This window comes from Centruroides vittatus, unplaced genomic scaffold, assembly GCF_030686945.1.
Source record: "Centruroides vittatus isolate TY-2023 unplaced genomic scaffold, ASM3068694v2 contig_683, whole genome shotgun sequence".
Taxonomy (NCBI): Eukaryota; Metazoa; Arthropoda; class Arachnida; order Scorpiones; family Buthidae; genus Centruroides; species Centruroides vittatus.
In genome coordinates this window covers 72361-82145 of record NW_027122430.1, presented here as the reverse complement: position 1 = coordinate 82145, position 9785 = coordinate 72361, and the positions used below count along the sequence as shown (strand labels likewise).

The 9785-nt window shown below is 28.0% G+C and overlaps 1 long non-coding RNA gene across 2 annotated transcripts; it reads left to right on the top strand.

Moving 5' to 3' along the window:
- The first annotated feature begins 1174 nt into the window (after positions 1 to 1174).
- On the top strand, positions 1175 to 8020 carry LOC136980261 (uncharacterized). Of its 2 annotated transcripts, none has more exons than XR_010881523.1 (2): positions 1175 to 1199; positions 7517 to 8020. It is a non-coding gene; the product is annotated as an uncharacterized lncRNA (long non-coding RNA). The 2 variants fall into 2 exon arrangements; XR_010881524.1 differs by lacking the exon at positions 1175 to 1199 and adding an exon at positions 4716 to 4893.
- The last annotated feature ends 1765 nt before the right edge of the window (positions 8021 to 9785 follow it).

Sequence of the window (9785 nt, the reverse complement as noted above, 5' to 3'; positions counted from 1 at the left end):
ATGACTCTGCACGTGATGGAAGTTGCTAACCTTAACATCCGAAAGACTTCATATAAAAGCTGTTTAAATCTCTAAATGTGTTTCTGGAGGGAGGCGCCAAGCTATGTTCGCTACGCCACTGTTTTCTATACCGAATTTACAGGTTAATGCAGAATTTAATCATCGAATTCTTAATGATAATTTGTTTAATTATTCCATTAACTTGGGTAAAAAGTATGACAAATTAATTGGAGTCTGCTATATACATATAAGATTATTATCTTAAATGTATATAGCAATTAATTATCATTAAACTAAATTTTTTGAAATTAGTAATATAAGTATTGGTTTGCCTATAGATATATATTTCGATGTATATACAAACTATATGTGTAAGAATTGTCACGAATCTTTGTATAGCGTGATTTATTTGTATGTAAATATCTTTGAAAATCTTTGTTTGTATTTTTATAATTTTTTGTCTCAATAAAAATATTTTTAAAAATTACGATTTCAGTTCATTTCTTTGCCGTTAAATTGTTTATAAACTTATGAATAAAACGTGTACGCGACTAGATAAGACGGTAACAATTATTTGATTGGCGCGTGTGCCAAGCGACGCGACACACGCGTTGCATGGACTTAAGCAGCGTAATTATTTTTACTTACATAATAATCATTAGTTAGTAATCAAAATTTAATTATTATAAGCATGTGACAAAAGACTAAACTTATCCCTTTTTGCTCTCGCGGAGTGCCGAAACACGAGTATGCGATAGGTCTCGGCCAATTCCAAGGTCATTGGGGAAAATTTACTTGTATTATTTAAAAAATTCGTATAAAATCAACCGTTGGTATTAAAAATATGAAAACAGATAATTCTGATATGGAAGTATGTGTACTTTTATTTGGTGTATTATTTATTTGCTTATATTTTTTATTATTTCTGTAAAAAATTCGTATGTTCTTGTTTACGTTAATGATCTGTAAATTAATTGCAATTTTATCTAATCTAATTAAATTTTAAGATTGGTTAATGTACTACTTGATAGTATACTATTAATTCTATGTTATATTAAAGTATTAGTTTATTACATTTATCGTAAATTATGTTAATTTTAATTTTAGTAAATTTTTCTAACGGTTCTTTTTTATCCAACTATCGAGTCGACAGTGCTGCCATTTTAAGTACGTTTTTAACATGTACGTATATTCTACATGTAGGCAGGGCCGGTTCTAGGGTTTTGAGCGCCCCGGGCAAAAAAAATTTGGCGCCCTTTCATACAAGAATATACAAATTTACTGCAAATAAAAAAAAATAGTAAAAAAAGGCAAAAAATCAGAATTACACAATAAAGAACTGTGTAAAAAATGTGTATGTAACGTAAAAATAATAAAAATTAATTAATAGGGGAAAAAAGTGAAATCTACTCCGCACGCGGCGCTAGTATCGACGAGGTTGTAAACAGACTAAGCGATACGTTGTCGGTTCTAAAGTACGATTTGTTAATTCTTTAAACGAAAATCCAATAATTATTTTAAGAGTGGGTAATGGCTGATAGAGGTTTTAACATTCAGGAATAACTAATTACTAAAGATGTTGTGGTAAATATACCCACTTTTATGAGAGGAAAAGCACAGCCGAGCAGCAGTTTGTCATCTCGAGACAGAAAAATATCTAGTAAAAGAATACATATTGAACGTATTATAGGAATGGCTCGTACTGTACATATAAAATTTTGTGGCAACACATGCATCCGGCAGTAACCAAACTTGGCAGTGAAATTATATTTATATGTTTTATGTTATGCAATTTTAGAATGCATTGTTGGCAGAGATTCTTAATTTGTTTCACTGTTAGTCTAGCTCTCTATTAATACCGTATATAATTTTTTTTTCCATTCTAGACCCTAGCCTAATTTAAGTTTTCCATCTATACTATTTTTAAATTTTTGTCTGTTTATAAATTCTAAGATTAAGAATGTATACTATCATACACAGTAAGGTCTTCATTGTGGAACTTCAATTCAAAGTAATATAGTGGTTTTAAAATTTGTACTATAGTTGAATAAATACTTGTAAGCTAATAAAAGAATTTTAATCTTTAAAACAAAATCTCTTTTTATTATTTAAAAAAATTTACACTATACACCATCTAGAAAAATTTTACATAAACTCAAATTGTAAAATAACAATTAGCTCAATTATTCTATAAACTTAATGTTTATAAAACATTTTTTTTAAAAAAAGAACTGGCTTAATATGCTCATGGAAAAACATAATTAGTGTTTCAATCATGTCTGCAATGAATTTATTATCTCTTGGAATGATACAAACTTTGAAGTCACTTTTTGTGTAAATAAACAGATGAGCAACTTGTCTATTTGTCACTGCTAATTGTCCTTGGATTTGATGAAAATAATCATGATTCCGTTTTAAAGTAATTTTGTCATCAGTACATTCCAAATATGGTATCTTTAGCACATTCACAGGAAGTTTAAAACTGGAGTAAGGACATTTAACTTCTAATATTTTATCATCATCCACTAGCCCATCTGGACTTGCAGCTAAGAATGGGTATTTTGAATGAAGAAACATGCCACATTCTTTCACAGGAGTATTTACAAAAGAATATGTTTCAATTGCTTCTTTTTCATACCTTAAGCCGTGAGAAATTGCCTTACTTTTTATTGGCCTACTTGACAGTAATGAGCCACACAATTTTACTCTGTCTGTTGATTTTAATTTACAAACTTTTCCAAAGTTTGAAGATGACAAATGCAACAAATGTTCCTTCTTCCAAACTGCACTTTTTCATTGTAATCTGGTCTCTTTTTCCAAATGTTTTATGTACTCCCTACTTGCTTCAGTTACATGTAAAGCACTTAAAAACATTTCAGACATTGTGCTTTTGCAATAATCATGATCTGATTCTAAAGCCCTCATGTTTGCTGGTTGCCTTAATTGCAATATCGGTATTGCACAACCACTTTGAATGTTCATTGCCAAATTAATAACAAAGTTTGTATAATCAGGGATTGTACTGCCAGATGGTCTGGGGTCAAATTTTATGTCTTCCAATAATTTTCTTTTCATTCCTCTCTTCTTAAATAAATGAAATGGAAGCTCACTAGCCTTAACTGGGGAACCTTTATGTTGGCGGGTAGGCTGATGGAATGTTTGCAGAACCTGTGTGCATGTTTTGTGACACTTATATGTGCCTGTTCTTCCATATTCTTCTATTGCCAATAGTGTTACATATACATGTTTGCAATATGCTTTAGGCCCTTTACCTGCTGTACATTCACATATTACATTTTCTATAACCCCATCATCTGTAATTACTAAATCTGTGTAAATCTGTTCCCCTTGGTTAATTCAGATTTTACATTACCTTTAAAATATAAAAAAATGTTTCTCTTTTGTTCCTCTTATTATTAATAAGAATTCATTAAAATACATCTGCACAGCAGACAGTGGCATTCTTTGATCTGACATCTCCATGTAGGCATCAATTGTCTCTATAGTCAAAACTGGTATTTGTAAACTTGGAGAGAGATCCTTATATTCAGATGAATCAGGAAGTTTGAGTTCAGGAGAGCTATCACAGGATATAGAAAAATTATGAGTTTCCTGATTCCTCTCATATGCCAGTAACCTGAAAATTATTGTAAACAAGTTTAATAACTAGTTAACATATGATCACCAATATTTTATTTAGTTTTTTCTGTCTCATTGACAGGAAAGGCAAAAATTATTATTATATATTATATTCTTACCTTAATATATTACATATAATATAAAAATAAACAGTATAAGGTAACTGAACAGTATTGACAAGCACCTAAATATGGCATATATATAGTGTATGCCAGATTTAGTAAAAGAAAATGGGCAAAAATTCACTTGTACAAAAAGTTTATTGGTGAAGAAATTAGTCTTATTGCATTAAATTATTGAAACAAGATGACTTGTGACCAATAAAAAAGACATTTTGATTATATTTATTTTAAATACTCCAAATATTGTTTTCTCTTGGTAAAAGATTAAGATATATATCTCTTATATTGTCTTAGAACTTCATAGAAAGTAGTTTTGTTTGTATTGATTGTTCTAAATTACAGTGATAACCTATTGGTACAGTTAACATTTCAGATACTGGTATAAATTGGTTATAATATATCAGGCTCAGTACATGACCATATTCCAAAGGAAAAAAAATTTATTTTAATTAAAGTTTTGACCTTATGTATTGGTTAGACAAATGTGAAAGGAATCAATGAGAACTTTACTGATCTTTAAATGTTTTTATCGACGAAAAATGTGCATTTTGTGAAATCTTATTCTTAAAACTTTCATCTACTGGTAAGTTACCTTATCATGTAATAGTTATAATGACTTGAAATTATAAATGTAATAATTAACGATAAAAATATAGATGTAGATTATTTTAACTTACCTTTCTATTAAATCGGCTTTTCTACCAGCTAACTTGGCATTGTACTTTTTTAATTCTTCCTTTAATTGTACCGTTGTTAACCTTCCTAAAAAATATTTTCGTTCTTCCATTATTATAAAGTAAGCTATCCTTCGAACGGAACAGCTTGTTTACAACCGTATCGATATGCGCGACACCTATGTCACGTAATTACTTTTTTCCCCTATTCCACAACGAATACGTCTGGCTTGTGTGAGAAGCCCTCTGGTGGTTATTTTCGTAACATTAAAAAATTACTTTTATTAGATTCATTTATATATTTTAATTAATATGTTTTCATTTTAGAGTATTATTAAGTTTTAGTTTTAAAGTTATATTCATTTGTTTGGATTTTCCTTTGTCCTTTTAAACCGGATATTTAAACGGTGACGTCAGACTAGGGTGACGTAGCGGAAGTGTGGTGTCACGTGACTGGGGTACTGTCTTATTTCGTTTATAAAGCTTTTATATTCTTTTATAAATGTTTCAAATGATTTATTTTTTAACAAGCGAATAATTTATGATATGTTTGTATTAAAGTATATCAAAAACCTTTTTATTTATATTATTTTCGATGCATATGTTGTTCATAACATAGATACTTTAAACATGGAATTGGCTCTATAATAATAATTATGTTTTATTGTTATTTTATATAAATGTTAGCAAATTTGTTGATAAAAATATATTTTATTTACGATTTTTCGATATAAGTTTAAATAATTTAAAATATATGCGATAGATGGCGGCACATATATAAAATAGAATGACTATGGATATTTATAAATTATTTATTTTAAACGAAAGATGGCGCTGTGTATTTTTATGAAGAAAGTTCAAACTGAAAATATTATTTTCGTGGAACATATAGATATTTTATTAATTAAAATACTTTTTAACAGAATCAAATTTAGAGATAAATTAAGCGAAAGATTAGATTCATATTATTTAAAAATTTCCATTGGATACTTCTTTATTTATACAATTTATACAAAAAACTAAAATTTATTTGATTAATGTAATGTTATATACAGATTGTCTTCTTCATTTTTATCTATTTAGATCTCATCCTGTTATATCTGTAAGAATGGAATTATGCATCCAACATATTTTAATAAATTCTACTCACAGTAAATGTAAAACAAATCAAAAAGAAGTATCTTGTTTTCATCTTAAATATTGTTTTAAGTATGAAGGAAACCGAGCTCCTGAATTAGTTCTTAAGTAAAATTGGATATCTTTTTAAAAAAATTATCTGTTTATAAAATAATAATTATAAAATTGTATCTGAAGCAATGAAAATAGAATTGGAAGTTCATACATGTAAAACCTATGTTCCAAGAGGCTATTTTATGCTTAGAACAATTACAATAATTAGCTGTAAATATATGTAAGCTTATTCAGAGTACAAGTTAATAATCATATATAATCTTTAATGAAGTATTCTTTCATAGAATTGATCAGAAAAAATATATTAACTATGTTATATGTTGTATTTTTATCTGGACAAAATTGATAAATAAAAGACCAAATATAATAAAAAGTATTATTTCTGAATCTAAAACATACTGATTTTGAAGTTATAACACCATAATTTTAAAGTGTTAACATTTGTAATCATTTTTATCACTGTAATGAAGTTATAGTAGATATTTAACATTTATGGTATGAATTCTCAGATTTTTCTAAAGAATATTGTTATTGGTGTAAATCCAGGAACTTTTAATTACTTAGAACTTTTTATTTATTCTGACTGTGCTGCATTAGAATCGTAAAAAATATCAAATCATTGAAATAATTCATACAAACCAAGACCTAAATTACAAGCTAGGCTAGGTAACCTAGCAATAAACAATATGTATAAAATAAATAACTTTATTATTGATTTGAATAAAAAAGCACTTAGTAAAAGGACTTTTACATGGAGATTGTTTGTCTTTGTATTTTTTGAGCTATATCCAATTTTACAAGCTCTTTATTTATCTTCATGCTATTAACACGTAAAATATAAAAATGCAATAAACCTACACTTTTAATTTTTTAAAGTAGTTAAATAATAAAGAAAGAGATAAAAGTTTTCATGAAAAGTCTTCAGATAATCAAATTTTTTGAATTGTTCTACTTGTTACAAAATTTCAAAATTAACATATTTGCTACTTTTTGTGGATAGCAAATATATTTTTAAGAATTTCAAACATTTTTAAGTACTTTGAATACTCAACCAAATGGTCGTCTTAAACAATTGGGCTATAAATCTATTATTAATGATTAAATACCAAATTATTTAGTATTTAATCATTAATAATAGCAGATTTATAGCCTGATAGCTTAATGCGATCATTTGATTGAGTATCTATGTATCAGGCTTCTGGATGTTTAGTATATTTGTACTTCAAATATTTTTATGTATTCCAAATAATTTTAAAATATTTCAAGTACTATACTTATGTAAGATTTTCAAATACTGTACTTGAAAATTCAAATTTCTGATACCTAGTAGTTTAAATAATATCTATCAGAAATACTCTAACTTAAATCAGGTAGGCTATTTGTTATATGGGAAAAAGTATTTCTAATACAAGTATTTGGTACTTGTATGCTTCCATCTCTGTACTGTCAACACAGAGATAAACCCTCACCACTGTTTGTCACTAAAAGTTTATCACCACTCAAATGTTTGTCACTAAAAGTACAATTAAAAACTAAATGTTAAGATACTAATTACTAGAAATGATTTTTTCATATAAAAAAAAAGACATTTAAACATGTTGAGGCTGACAACACGAAAAGAGAACATAATAAGGTGAACCAACTGATGATAATTTCTGTGATTACAATAAGTAGAATTGACTGTATTTGGAGTTTAAACATTTTTAAATTGAATAATAATAAATTGAATGAGTTAATAATAAATGAGAAATTAATAAAATTGACCATTTATTTATAAATATTTAAGTATTTAACATTTAAAACGATAAAATTTTTAAGATATAAAATCTATGAATTTTATTATATTTTAATTTTTTTGTAACTGGTCTTTTATATTTTTTTTCATTTTAGCTGGAATCATCGATAATCATTTCTTAAGCCATGAAGAACTTAAACCTTGAAGCCTTTTGTAGTCAACACACACAAATATTTTTTATGTTACTCTATAAATATAATCTTGTATTGTAAAAAACATATTTACAAATATTATTATATACAAAGTTTAGTAATTATTTTTTTCATATATGAGAATTTTGTCACTGAAATAAAATATTAGTTCATTATACAATCTTCCATTAAAGACAAAATATGTTAGATTTATGTATTGATTTCTGTCATCAAAATAAAACTCTGCCAACAATAATTTTTGACATGTTATACCTAGCATTAACTTGGAGATTTTTTGGCACTAGTATTAAAAGACAATTGATTTAGTTAGTAATTTCATATTTGATCCCACATAGGCACAATGCCATCTGTATCTATATACTTATATTAATAATATATAAAGTGGAAATAAATAAATTTAGATACATCCGAAACAGCATAACTAATAAAGTGGAATTTCAATCATAACCCTTGTGTAATATGCAAATATCTTGCCAGTGATATCATGTAGATTCCAAGCCAGAGTTTTTCCAGATATATATTAGTTTAAACTTGTATATAATAATAATGGTTATTTATGCCTGAACGAATTTTATTTTTACATCTGAATAATATAACTCTCAGCATACCTGCACACTATAAATAGATAGAATTTCATACTTGAATTCAGGTTAATATTTTTCAGAATTATCTAAAATTAACTAAATCTGAAATAACCTAATTTTTAACATAATCAACAGATGATAATATAACTAATCGTAATCAAAATCATCAAATTATATAATTAATCTGAATGTAACTGGACAATTTTTGAGCAAAATTAGTAACATTTGTGTTTGGATTATGATATGTCATATATAATGTTTTATTTTATGATATTTAGGTAAAACCAAAAAGTTAATAAAAGTTTCATAATAAAACTTATTTGTTTTTATTTAAAGAAAGTGATTTTTATTCTAAGGTAATATAATAGCTCTAATTCATTACATAATTTTATCTTGAACAAGTTTTTACATTACTATGACATAAATTGTAAACTTTTTAAATTGTTATCAAATTTTCCTTTTTATTTTTGGTTTAATTTCTCAGATGTTAAAAAATATATAAATTATTATAGTTGTAGTGGAACAAGAGATACATCAGATTGTGAAAAGATTTAGCAATAAAAAGTAACTTCTTAAACCATCCAAGATTTCAGCATTCATTTTTTATTGATAAACTACATTGTTATTGGTCATTGTTGTTATAAGTAAATTTAATTAACTCTTTCTTCACAATATAATTAACAAACAAAACATATAAAAGTAAGTAAATATGGCTTTGTAAACTCTGTAATTTCTTTTAATGAGATGACCTAGAGTTACAATTTTATTTATTTGTCTATCAAATAATAATAATAATAATAATAATAATAATAACTCTCCCGTGGTCACCACCTGGTCGTGGTGGGAGAGCCCAGTAATTTTACTGATCCATAGGGCAATGCAGGCTGGAGCATAAGCTCCTGGTAGGGACACCCATGCCAGTAAGGTCTATGGGGAGAAATGAAGCTAAGAGTGACCACACCCACATTCTGTGGAGATATTCATCATGGTAATAACTAGATCAAAGTGTGATACCGGCTCGGACGTCGCCCGGGTTAACAAGGTCCGCGTTCGTGGGTTAGGCAGAGGCTCACGTTCGAAAAATAGGTCACAGTCTCCCTTGGTTACCGGTGGCGAAAGCAGCACCGGCCCAAGCATGGCTACTGCAATGCCCTCAACAGATGTGAGGAACCAACCCAGCCTTGGTGTTTCTGTGGCAATGCATCCACAGACCACAAAGGCTGGAAAACCACGCCAACGGATGAAATGGACAGTAGAAATGAACGAGTTTATCATCCGTACTTATTACACCATCACAAAACTCGAAACAAACATGACAGCATACAGACAACAACTACACCATAGATTCACACAACAGTATCCTCATCTCACTGTCACCGAACAAAGGGTTGTTGATCAAAAAAGAACAATTATACACAACAACCTTATTCCACAAACAACACTTGAACTTATCAAACAACAGGTTGCTGATCAAATACATCAACAGACAGAAACATCTAACATTAATGAAGATCATGTAACCTGTCAGGATAATCCAGCAACAAGCATTGATAATAACACACATACAACAATTACCACTAATGATACTACAGACACTTCCTCATCCATCACTGATAACATAGACATGG